This window comes from Austrofundulus limnaeus, unplaced genomic scaffold (genome assembly GCF_001266775.1).
Source record: "Austrofundulus limnaeus strain Quisiro unplaced genomic scaffold, Austrofundulus_limnaeus-1.0 Scaffold70, whole genome shotgun sequence".
Classification (NCBI taxonomy): domain Eukaryota; kingdom Metazoa; phylum Chordata; class Actinopteri; order Cyprinodontiformes; family Rivulidae; genus Austrofundulus; species Austrofundulus limnaeus.
The window spans coordinates 326,741-340,146 of record NW_013952472.1 but is presented as its reverse complement, the minus strand read 5'-3'; the positions used below and the strand labels follow the sequence as shown (position 1 = coordinate 340,146).

The 13,406-nt window shown below is 40.4% G+C and overlaps 1 protein-coding gene across 1 annotated transcript in view; it reads left to right on the top strand.

The window, feature by feature from the left end:
• The window catches only part of LOC106519036 (nuclear receptor coactivator 3), a gene marked incomplete in the record, with an annotated part of 62,586 nt that overhangs the window by 33,140 nt on the left and 16,040 nt on the right, over positions 1 to 13,406 (top strand). Inside the window, 1 exon segment of the mRNA XM_014010526.1 lies at positions 5,462 to 5,555.

Sequence of the window (13,406 nt, the reverse complement as noted above, 5' to 3'; positions counted from 1 at the left end):
ACACACACACACACACACACACACACACACACACACACACACACACACACACACACACACACACACACACACATTATCACCTGCCTTTAAGCTGCTGAAAACACATATAACAGCTGGACACAAATAAAACAAAAAATATTTGTCAACCTAATGATGAGGTTAAGTAAAAACTGGCAAAAAAGGGCCTAAAATTTAAAAATGAAATTCAAAAACCAAGAAGAATAAATATGTCTGGATCTTTTGTTTTTATCGTTTTAAGGGAGAGGGCAGACCTCATTGAGAATGGAAAGCTGTTCCACTGCAAGGGCACCATGTTCCTAAATAAATCTAGTTCAGAGAAAAGCCAAAGCAGGTGTTCCAAAGATCTGAGAAATCTGGAATCAGAAAAAGAGCAAAGAAGTTCAAATGGTTATTTAGGTGCCAGACTTCTTTTATTTTCTTTTTCTTTTTTCTTTTCTTAAGGTTTTCTTCTGATGTAGTCTAAGTAGAATCCTGACTTTTTCCTGCTGCGAATCACAAACTAACTTTAGTGCTTTGATGAAACCTTGGCATGACTTAGCTGGATGACCTCTTCATCAAGTGCTTTTTAACTTTATTTCACTCATGAACAGTTATTTTGTGGCTGACACAAAACAGCAGACATCATAAATTGTCTTTACTCTGTAACCTCAGTTGTAATCCAATAAAACATACTTCCAAAACCGATCTGATATATGAGATCATAGTCAGTTTGATTGCTCTGAATTGAGTCATTTTCACACAGTGTTAACAGAAATCAGATCCACTTTTAGCTTTAAATTTTTGTGATGTCTCATGTTTTGTTTTGGTTGCAATTTTTGAGGCAGAAGCTTTTTCTTACAGCTTCTGTCAAACATGCAGTATCATAACGTTTGACACATTTCTATCCACAGCTTCTACAGAAATTTGACAACAAGTGTCTTAAGTTTCGAGGCCATATAGATAAGATTTAGTTGCGCTGTTTGGCTCATTTGGTGTAATGAGCAAAAGAGGAAGAAATCTCAAGTCTCGCAACAAACTGACCGCTGAGTTCAATCAATCGCTGACAGTCCCTCGCGTTTCTGCGCTGGTTTGAAATGCAGAAATGTCACAGAGATAAGCTCTGCGGTAAACATCAGCTCCTCTCTATTGCTAATGAGCTCAAATAGATGAAGTAAACAGCTCCTAGCGTAAGCACCTGCAATAAAAACCTGCTATCTAGATGCATTTTTATTGCGTCTTTTTGGCGGCTTTTTATGAGTGGAAGATGTTTATTGTGTCGCTCCGATGCGCAGGCAAAAGACAAGCATGCAAACATTCATACAGTGCCGTTTGGAGGGTTTATTCAACATGCTGGTGATGAGTAACTGAGGAGTGAAAGGAGATGAAGAGATGCCGACTAAAAGAGGGCCTTGGTGACTGCGAGCCGAACATTTCTCCATTGACTCCGCATCTTAAGCTCATTCACGCTGCTTTTATATTCAAGGCTTTACACCGGTATGAGCAGCACCACATGCCGTTAACTACCATTTTATTCACTCAGGCTTTCATGGCTGTGTCAAAGTGAGCACAAAGAACTGTAATAATCACACTGAGATCTCTGTTGTCTCTGCTCGTGCGTGCCCCTCGGTACAACTCACTCTACCCCCACTCAGCTTTTGCACAAATAAATCAGTCACTTTGTCACAAATGAGCTATAAATTCTCCCCACTCAAACAATCATTCTCAGGCTCCATTTTCCCCCTCCCCTCTCAATTAATAGGAAACACATAAGTTGAAGGAGGGTCTTTGTTGGTGTGTGAGAGTCCATACATCACCTAAACTAGAGCAAACCCACCCCTCCTTTTTCTGCACCCCTGCCTGTACACACTCCCGACAGTCCCCATCTGCTCCCAATCATGGGTGCAGCCAGCGGTCAGGCACGTGCTAACATACTTGCACATGTAAACACACACACGGAGCAGACACTCTAGGCACCGATATCCGACTTGCAAACACACACGCACTGAAACTGAACCCACAGGTTGGCTTGTAAACAGGCTCCCTTGACTCAAGTTTTTCCAAATGTGATCAGCAAAAACAAAAGCATTTCTACTTGCACACACACACTAACACACATCTGTGTGGACACCCAATGGTTACAATGCATTCCTTACCCATTATCATCATCTTAAAGACCACAAGTCAGTGTCTAAACCTAATGAAAGACCTACTAGATCTTGAAGGAATGCATACGGCTCACTTCTACTGTTTTAAACTAAGATCTGCTGAGAAGGAGGGGGATTATAGCTACTTTAGTCAGACATTGTAATTTATGTTCAGTCTCATACAACACTGTGAGATCTTGTGAGATGTTAGAGTGTTTGTGAACAACACACAACTACGATCACACCAGTATCAGTATCCATAAAACTGACTGGGATGTAGCCATATTTGTGTTGGCTAAAGTCAATTAACTGTGGCAGCCATCTTGAATTGGGATGACACCAAATCGTAATGTATTGTAGGGGTATATACATATATAAGTATCGTGCAAAATTTAGTATGTGTTAGCATTGATGTTTAACCATTAACAAAAACAATTTTTAGGTTAATGTATGTAAAACCGACTATTTTTGTATACAGTAAGGTCAATTAGTTGTGGTGGCTGTTGATTTGGGTTGACTGAAAAAGTTAATGTACACACAGTGTTTACTTTTTGAGAGTTTCATTAAAATCCATCCAGAGGTTCATATAATATTTTGCAAAAAGACACAGTTGTCAAAGGCGCAGTGGCTCTTGAAAGGCCAGTTGTAATTAACTTTGATGTTTCATATTTAACTTTGACTGAACAATATTTTAACACCTTTTAAACACTGAAAAGAACTAAGTGTACGACTGACTAAATCTGAAATAAATAATACAGAAATATAATATAATATTAGGCTATTATAATAAATAATAACATTAAAAGTGAAACTTATAGAATTTTACTCACTGGTGAGTTTCTAGTTAGTAGCTGCCATCTTGATTTCTTAACTCCCACTTTCTGACAGGGAATTCCCGTGGATGATCAACATGCATTATGGGAGATGTAGTTTATGTTGATGCTGACTTTAAAGCAGCTTATTTTCAGACATTAATACTGTGCTATCCAACTAAATTGCTCAGTTACTTAAAGCCAACAGCTCAGGGGCAGGACTAGGGATGGGTACCTTTGACATTTGAATCGATTCGGTACCATTATCCGGTACCTGGGAATCGGTACCGGTACTTAACGGTACCAATTTTCGGTACTTTGTGTGTGATGTTTTTTTTAAATAATAAACTTTTATTTTTTTAACATATTTCTCAATATATAAAATTAACAAATATCAAGACAACATCCAACTCTTTGTATTGTAACATCAGTTGTGAAACTTATTTCTTTAAGGTGAAAACTSTTGAAAACAACAAGACTGTTTTGTCTTATTGCACAAATTAAAATCCAGCTCCATGTATTTCTATTGATGTCATTTCCCCACTAGAAAAATTGTGTGATGGAGGTCCATGGAAGTAGTAAATAAGTTTAAATCAAATAAGCAAAAGAGGATTGAGTTAAAATAAATAAAAGGTATTCAAGCTACATTTTGAGCATCCAAAACACGTCCAACACTTCAAGTTAGCTGCTTGTGCTCCTTCAGGTCAGACGTGTTCGGACTGTCGGCAAGTCAGTTCCTCTGTTGTTTTCCTCTGCCGGTCTGTTTAACGGCGGATGAAATAAAGATAACGGCGGTACTTTATTTACTTTGAGCAAGCGAACGTCGTGTTCACAAGATAATTAATCCACCAGATAATTCAGAGGCGGTCTGTTCGGTGAGTTTTACTCCAGGAGCTGCGAGYCTTTTAAGCTACGTTCAGACTGAGCTCTGTTTACTGAACTGGCGGCTGCTGACGTCATTACGCTCTTGCGCGATGCTGCGTTCAGGACAAGCATGCAAAACTCACCACTCTTACGCCAATACGGTCGCAATGATGCATTTAGGTACCGAAACAGGGTACCGTTTGATGTTACGTGAATAAGTTCTCGGTAGTACCGACAGAATTCGGTCAGTACTTAAAAAAGTATCGAATTCGGTACCCATCAGGACAGTTGTTATTATCTTTCACCTTTTAATTTAATTTTCATATTAAGTAAAAAAATGTTTCTTTTTTTGGGAGGGGGCCCGGCGGGCCACACGGCCCGCGGGTCTTGTGTTTGACACATGTGCCAAATGATTCAGAGTGCGCGAGAGCTACTACTATACCAAATTTTAGTTGAATGTCAGCAAAATTGGTTGAGTCATGGTTATTTTAGTGTTTAATAAGGCAACTTAGGCAGCCATATTGAATGGCTTCGACTCTAAAAGTTAATCAGGTTTGGATGTACATCTAATGATTATCTGATGATTACTTTCTTAAAGTCTGTCCGGTAATCTTGAGAAAGTTAGCTAATTCTACAAACACACCCAAACATTAGCAAAGACCATTACTGCCGTCTCGCCTTCGGCAGCAACATCCATGATCTTCATCTACTTGATTTCCTAAAACTACTCCTCAATCATTAAAAAAAATCACTTTGTTCCTAAAGGAACAGCAGTTTGGATCCCACATGTACAGGAGGTACCCCAGTGGTTGGTTTCCTGTCTAGCTTTGGGCCCCAACGTAATATAAACACACCCACTGAAGCGTAATGACAGATAAAACATGAAAAATACCAGAGTATATTGTGAATGACAGGGTGTCGTTGAAATGCCCATTTTTCCTCATGATGTTTACATAATGGGGTACTCTCTTCTGATTGTTTGGACAAAACACTTGAGCTACTGCAAAACTCAGCATGGCCAAAACACACGCACGCTGTTTCCTATCAGGATCTAAATGGACACAAATGAGCCTGTTATGTGCTGTTGGGATTAGCGCCATGATTTAGCCTAAATGGTTTGTTTTTGTACTCCTGCTCTGAGTTCATCAAGCATGGGAAATGTTTGCCAATAAAGTATTGAAGTTTTAAATTGGCCTGTTTACATCTGGAGCGCTTAAGTCAGACGAATGTTGTGGAAGCACTTTCTGCCGTAGCCAGTTCTACCAGCTGAATTCAGGATCACACGTTGACACCACTTTGAGGTTTCAGAGGCTCGGCTTCCCATAAAAAAAAACGTCTGCCTCGGCGTCACGTTTTGTACGTGGCATGTGTGCGTGTTGTGTGTAGTTGTGGGAAGGTTCTGAGCATCAGTGCAAATTAAAAGGAGGCCTTTTGGCTCTGTTTGCATGCCAACATTGTGAAGACAAAATCATGTAGTTCCTTTTTCTTAGAAAGCCACTAATACCGCTTCATTTGCACGTGTCTTGTCTTCAAGCTGCTGATTATAAAAGCGTCTTATTGTTTGTTAATTCATCATTCGGACCCGAATGAAAACTTTTTCTAAAATTCTTTTTTTGTTGTTGTTTTTGTTTCTATCCACAGCCTATCGATCAGCCCGCATAGGACCACAGCCCCAGAGAGTCAGGGGAGAGTGGAGGGGGCATCTGACCGTCTGTCATCTTGGCGCCGTCACAAGGTGGGATAACATCCTGTATGGTTGTCATGGTAACAGCCTGCTGGGTTTAGGTTTGTCAGACTCTGTTTCTTGTTGTTGCCGTAGTCTTGCAACATCCTCCTGACCTGAACACTGAGATGCAGACGGTGTTGTGTTTCTTTCTTTCTTTCTTTTTTCTGAGGCAAATGTTTTATGAAGGTGTTTTTTTATGTTTGTTTTTGTTTGTGTCTGAGGTTTGATTCTTGGAAGGTGAAATAATGTCTAGAGGGGATAAAAACGTGGTGGAGTTGATGGTGAGAGAGGGGGCAAAACAAAGAGAGTTGAGTGTTTTTAGACAGTTGAGAAAACGAGGAGCAGGAAGATGGCAAAGAGACAGGAGGAGTGATCAAATTATTTCTTACCGCTCTACCTGCTACAGGAGCTGAAAAAGAGCATTAATCTTAAAACACACACACACAAAACTATGTCTCTCTATCCTTGTGGGGACTTTCCACTGGCTTCCATTTCCTAACCCTGATGAGCATTTAGCCTAAAATTAACCTCACAGGTACCTACCTGACCCCAAAACTAACCTAAACTCAATTCACACCTTGGTCCTAAACCCAACCCCCACACCCACCAACGGCATTTAAACCAAATGGGGACTCGACTTTTGTCCCCAAATGCACCAGTTGTCCCCAAATGTAGGATTTTTGTCTTAAAATTGCCTCCAATTGTCAGCAGAACCCCCCCCCCCCCCCCACACACACACACAGGCACACAACATCTGCAAGTGACAACAACACACGCACACAGGCATAAATGTGCCCAGGCTTTACCAAACCGCACTTTCTCTTTCGTTCATGTGTCTTCTCACACAAATAGTCCTGCTGACATGCAGCCGTTACACAGACAGCAGGAGTGAAGTGAGTTAGAGGAGGAGGAGGAGGAGGAGGAGGAGGTCTGTTTGTGGCAGTGAGGAAGGTTCTCTTAAAAACAGGAGAATATGAGAAAAGGTGGTCTTTCCATACTGAGGTAATGGAACAACATAGATGTAGTATTTAGCACTTAAATGTCAAAAATGTTTTTAAATGACACTTTCTGTGTAAAGGTAAACCACAGGAATCTAAAGTCAGTTACATTTTTTATATATAAAACTTAAAAGATTTGCTTTATTGTTGCATCCAAGTTGTAATCTTTATTATACCAGCTTTATTCCTGATTGTGGGTCTAACTTCCTTTAACTTTGTAATCGATGCAGCTAAGACTTCTGGGTTAAAAAAAGGTGATTGTTCACCCACAAAACCTTTTAATTAGTAGTTGATTGAAGACTTGGCTAAAACTGTGTTCAAACAGGAACTGAAGCTTTGAAACATTGTTGACATTTTTAATGAGAAAGCAAATGCCAACAACTTCACTTCAAACTTCCTGCAGAATGAAGCCGAACATTCTCCTTTGTTGTATGAAAACATTAATAAAACTTTCTCAAAAGCTGAAAGTTATTAACGTTTAAAGAACATGTTAGAGTGGATATTTATTCATAGACAATGTTAGACAATGAAACTAAAACACCTGGTTTTAGACCATAACATCCCTTTCAGACAGCTTCCTCTTGCGTCCACAGTTAATCCTGTTGGATGTGGTTGGTCCTTCTTGATGGTATGCTGACATTACCCTGGATACTGTGGCTCTTGATACATCACAAAGACTTGCTGTCTTGGTCATAGATGTGCCATCAAGAAGTGCACCAACAATTTGTCCTCTTTTGAACTCTGGTATGTCACCCATCATGTTGTGTGCATTGCAATATTTTGAGCAAAACTGCTCTTACCCTGCTAACTGAACCTTCACTCTCTGCTCTTACTGGTGCAATGTGTAATTAATGAAGACTGGCCACCAGGCTGGTCCAATTTAGCCATGAAACCTTCCACACTAAAATGGCAAGTGTTTCAGTTTTATTGTCTAACCCCTGTATTTGTTTATTTATTTATTTATAACTTGAGAAAACAACAATCTGACATTAGCACTAACAAATTATCGCAAATTTAAGGAGTACTTCAGATTTTTGTACCGACTTCATGTGCATAGTAAATTTGCCTGATCTTTGCTTAGCTCAACCCTCCTCTTTCACACTTGTACCTGCCCCCTGTGTGCCCCCCACAGTTTGCTGATGAATAAACTACGTTTGTGTGTTTTAACATCAGCTGAACTGATAAGTTAAAATCACACTGCCTAGCACTAGACTGAGGCAACAACACATCCTTGTGGCTGACGTGATGTAGCGATGACCGTGCGACCACCAGGCCGAGGGATTTAAAAGTAGGGGTGCACCAAAAAATAGTTTTAAATCGGAATCGTGATTCTCATTTACAAAGATTCAGAATCGATTTAAAACATCCCAAAATCGATTTTTAAATATATATACATATAAAGAAAATCCAAAGTTTGTCAACCTCCATTTTGTAACCACTTGAGACGTCCCGACGTCACATGCAGCTGGAACATATGAATGCGCAGAAAGCATCAAAACAAAGAGGAAACTACAAAACTGGAGGAAAGAGAGATTCAACTGACCCTGTCTTCATTGAATGCAAAAATTTGGGCTCATTTTGTTTTTCGCTGAATGACTCTGAGTTTGACATGAGCTTCATTGTGTGCAAAATTTGCAAAACGAAGATGAAGCACTTTAGGAAAACGACAAACACGCTCACATTGAGTTTTGAATGAAAAAAATTGATGTTGAATCGAATTGTGACCCCAAAAATCTGAATCGAATTGAATCGTGAGCTACCAGAAGAAGGTGCACCTTTCCAGAAGAAGGTGCACCTGGACCAGTCCCGGACCAGTTCTTCTGTGTTTACCTGTGTCTCTTTCCTGTCCCTCAACCAGCCAGTCGAGGCAGATGGACGCCTGTCCTGAACCTGGTTCTGCTGGAGGTTTCTTCCTGATTAGCAGGGAGTTTTTCCTCTCTATCAAACACTGGATGGATGGATCAATATACAGTTTTAAGGATTGGAGTTGTTTTAAGGTGGAAGCACTGTGGTCTTGGCCCCACTCAGGCTAGCCGTTAGAGGTGGCAGAAAGCAATGCAACCCCCTAAAGAACCCTACTTCAAAAGATCATTGACAATGATTTAGGGTCAGAACTGGTCGTAAAAATGGCGATTTGTCATGTTTTGTATGACTTGTTGAATCTAAGTACCTGCAGTCATGTCATGGTGGGAGTTGACGAGCAGATTAGGACCGTGTGCCTCTGTTTTGCCAACAGAGCTTTAAACTAACAGCAGGCTAAGAGAGATGACACCATGACTGTTAGCACCACTCGTCCTGAACGTGCCAGCAGCTGGGATTTCTCTTTTTCCCCTCTCACCCTTTCACCTTGCCTTTTGTCCCCATCGTCCTGCCTTTACCTGCATCACCTGCAATAAAAGTGAGCCTAGAGAGCAGTTCAGACATGTTCACACCAAAACCTTTTGATCTTTAGTCTCAGTCAAAACGTTTCACTTTTTTTTCATCTTCTAATTTGAGAAAACATGATGTTTCTCTCAGCTGAGGTCTGAATGAAGCTTGAACAGTTATCTGAATTGAGTTTGGGGATACCCCAGATGTTAATGACAGCGGTCAGACGGGAACGATCCTCCCTCTGTTTCAGATGAAGCACGCCACAGATGAAGAATCAAGTTGGTGTTTGTTGCTCATTGTTTCCTGTTTGTTCATCGTCTGCCACCAGTAGTTCTTTGCTACCTATTCTTTGTTTGTTGCATTGCTTCCCCCCCTCTGTGTGACTCACTTGGCTGTGGGAGTTTTGTCATCTCTCCGCTGTGTTTTTTTTTGTCTTCCCAAACCACATTTTTGCTTTCGGTTTGTAGCTGCTGCACATCCATTTTGATTCTGTTCACCAAGAGTTTTGTTTGTTTAACTTGTAGGTGAGGTGCAGCTCATCATGTCGGAGTTATTGGACTACAGAAACATAGGTTTTTAGAATTAAACCTTAAAGAAAACCTGTCTGGTGTTAAAACAGAAAAAAGCTTTTAAAGTAACTTTGGAAAATTGTAAAGAAATGGTGGACACACAACTTCGAAAAAATAGTTTGGACTTAGTGTTCAAAATGTAAAAACCAAATATCTGATTGACATAAAAAAAACTATGTGGAAAAACAATGGTGCTCTAGCATTTTTTGTCAAGTCTTAAAAATAAAAATGTGTTTTGTTTGACAATTTGAGCTCTAATGTATTATTTTAGCAGTCATAGTCTACTTTCACAGTTAAATGTGACCCAAATGTGATTTTTTTTAGTCCCATGCAGCCTATAACTGTTTTCCCTGACATGCGACAAATCTTTATTTATTTATTTATTTATTTATTTATTTATTTATTTATTTATTTATTTATTTATTTATTTATTTATTTATTTATTTATCAATCAAATCTGACCCAGGCCTTTTTAATATGTAGTACGGTATATGTACCGTAATATGTAGAAGCGGATACTGTACAAATCTGATGTTTTTCAAAGGACTGCAGTCTGAATACTCATGTCGCATTTCATCTGACTTTTACATTTGTGAGGTGGAGGTAGGGCTGCGCAGTATATGCGGTAGACGGTAGAAACGGAATGAAGTTGACCTACGGTAGAAATTTACCCTCTACCGTTCTATCGTCATTATGTCATCGCACCTGTGTCAGCATGGCTGCGAGTGCAGAGACAACTGACCAGCAGGAGTTGGAAATATAAAGAAGAATTTCTAGCGTTTTAAAACACATATAAAGAGAATAATAATCCTCAAAATTTCCTCCTCCCGCTGTAGAAAAGTTACGTCATGTCGCGGGATCATTTCCTCCCTCTCCTCTCCTCTCCCTGCATGTCGCGCAGAGCGAAGCTTTAACAGCCACAGTTTTTCACACCCAATTGTCGGAGAAAAAACTTGTTTTTTAAGTATTGTTACCCACAGAGATGATTATAAAAAAGACGTGGACGTTCGTTCAGTCATAAATCCATCTTGCTAATGTAAAGTCGGCTTCTGCTCTGATGACGAAGATGAGCACGCAGCGATGAAGATGAGAGCGCAGCGATGCAGTTGAGAGCGCAGTAGCTGATAAGTTCAGCAGGCTAATTGTTTGGCAGGCAGATATTAAAGCAAAAATGCTGGGTTTGATTAAGATTACAGTTCTCTGCAAAAAAATGCTCTAAAAATTACATTATCTTTACTTTTTATGACAGTTTTCTACCGCGATATATACCGTTACCGTGAAGGGATTCAGTTTATACCGTGATATGAATTTGAGGTCATACTGACCAGCCCTAGGTGGAGGTGAGCAGATCGATCCATGATACTAACATCGATTCATGCAATTTAAACCTCCTAACTCCATACATTTTCAGCCATTATCCCCACATAGATGGAGTATTATTTTGTCACATTTCCCAAGCTAAGATTCTAGCTAACAGCTGGATTCAAGTGATGGGAAGAGGCGAATTTGACTGGAAAAATTCTGCGCCAAACATTTTATTAGAGGTAAAAGACCAACAGTGGACCACCCGGATCTTATCCTAACACTTTGTCCCTAAACAGGTACATTAAACCTTATTGTTTTTACGAGCTTCACTCGTAGCATCCATGCTAGCCGTATACAGCATTCTACTGCAGTCATTGACCCTTACGATAATAAAATTACTACTTACAGAAATTTTAAACATCACTGTGAATTTTTCGTTACATTGGCTCAAGTAATAAAAATACACACACACAATAGATGTGGCAAGCTAAGCTATAAGTCACTAGAAAAACCACAAACCTTTTTCATAGTTCCACTCACTTTCCAAGTCCGTCATAGACCTCGACCCTCCAGCTGACGTTTAAACCAAACTTTCCTGTGATTCTTGGAGTCGAATGTGTTGAAATTCACTCTAGAAACATCTTTATCCTTATTAGGGTCCTCAAGGGGTCATGGGAGATCACTTATCCAGTCTACATGTGTTTTGTGGACTTGGAGAAGGCATTGGGGTGCTACGCGAGTACAAGATTGAGATTGTTGGTCTGTTGTTATGGGCCATTCAGTCTCTAATCAAGCGGTGCAAAAGTTTGATTGGCATTGCCGGCAATATGTCGGACCCCTTCAGAGTAGGAGGGGGACTCTGCCAGAGCTGCCCGTTGTCACAGATTCTGTTCATAACTTACATGGACAGAATTTTTCGGTGCAGCCAGGGGGCAGAGGGAGTCCAATTCAGTGGCTTCAGAATTCCATCTCTGCTGTTTGCTGATGATGTGGCTCTGTTGGCTTCATCGCTCTTTGATCTCCAGCTCACACTGGAGCGGTTCACAGCTGAGTGTGAAGAGGCTGGGATGAAGATCAGCACCGCCAAATCTGTCCAAAATCTCAGCTGGAAAAGGATGGATTGCTCTCTCTGGCATGGGGATGAATTTCTGCCTCAAGTTGGAGGAGTTCAGGTATCTTGGGGTTTTGTTCATGAGTGAGTGAAAAATGGAGCATGAGTTTGATAGACGGATCAGTGCAGCTTTCGCAGTTTTGCGGACTCTGTATCGTTCTGTTGTGGTGAAGGCAAAACTCTCTGTTTACTGGTCAGTCTACGTTCCTACCAGAGGTTGCACTAGACTTTTCTTGCTGTCCGTCATTTTGACTGGCAGGGTAAAAAAAAATCCGTCATGATCAATTTTTACCCGTCACTTCCTTTTTTAAATGATGACTAAACATTTAATAGAATGTGCTGTCATGTTGGTTTTACAGCTTTACCTCAGATGCTGTGCCCGCAGGATTTTATTGGAGAAAAACTCATCAGCGTACCTCAGACTACAGGTCACATGAGCGTAATGTGCACGGTGCTGAAAAACAGCACATCTGTCCGACTCCCACACCAGGCCCAACGCCCACAATGTGACGCACACACACTGTCTCGCTTTTGACTCAGTAACCTTACGAAAAGACAAAAAAACAAAATAAAAAATCTTTAAACGTTATTTAGTGGCTGCAGTTTGCAACATTAGATAATGCCTCCTTATTTCTGTCTCTGCCTCCTTTGCAGGAGGAGAGAGGAGAGAAAGACATGAAGGCAGAGATGCAGTCAGTCTCAACGCACTGCTGCCACCATGTTAAAAATATTATTAAATAAAAACAGAAAACGAGTATGGATATGATTGAGTATTTAATTTTTGCAATAAAATGTCTAAGGAAAATTTCACGGTACTCACAGTCTATCTGCAGGCGCCAGTCGTTCTGAAGTTTAAACCCGCGCTCTGCTGCAACATTGCTGGAATAATAAACGTCATTTCAGCCAGAGTTTTAAAATCAGAAAAAAAAATCTCCAGTCAAAGTGATCAGAAGTCAGCAAGACTTTATTTCCAAATCCCACAAGCTGTGGCTTTAGCAGGAGGAAATGCCACAGCATGTGCTCGCGCTTCAAAGCCTCCTGTTTTTAACTCCTCAGTGTGCTGTCAGCTCCTGGAGATGCCTTCAGTACAGTGTCTAGATCTGAGATGATGATCAGATGGAAATCTTTTATTTGTTTTAGATTACTGTATTTTTCGGACTATAAGCCGCACCGGACTATAAGCCGCACCCCCAACATAAAAAAACAGTACATCCAAATTTGTCGTCAAAAAAGTGAATTCAACATCAAAACATAAAAAGCAAACCTTTAGGAATTAAAGTTCGGAGGAATACGGTTCATATAACTGACCTTATTTTGGTAGTTTTCTTTAACAGTTTCTGGTCCAACAAAACGTCTCATTCATCTTCCTCCGGCGCACCGAAACCATCGAAGTCCTCCTCTTCAGTGTTGGAGTTAAACAAGCTCAGAAAAGCTGCGTCACATAGCGGTATCTGTTCAGTGTTGCTTTCTGTGTCGCTGTCCTCCCGGGGTAATGCTGGCTCTGAAG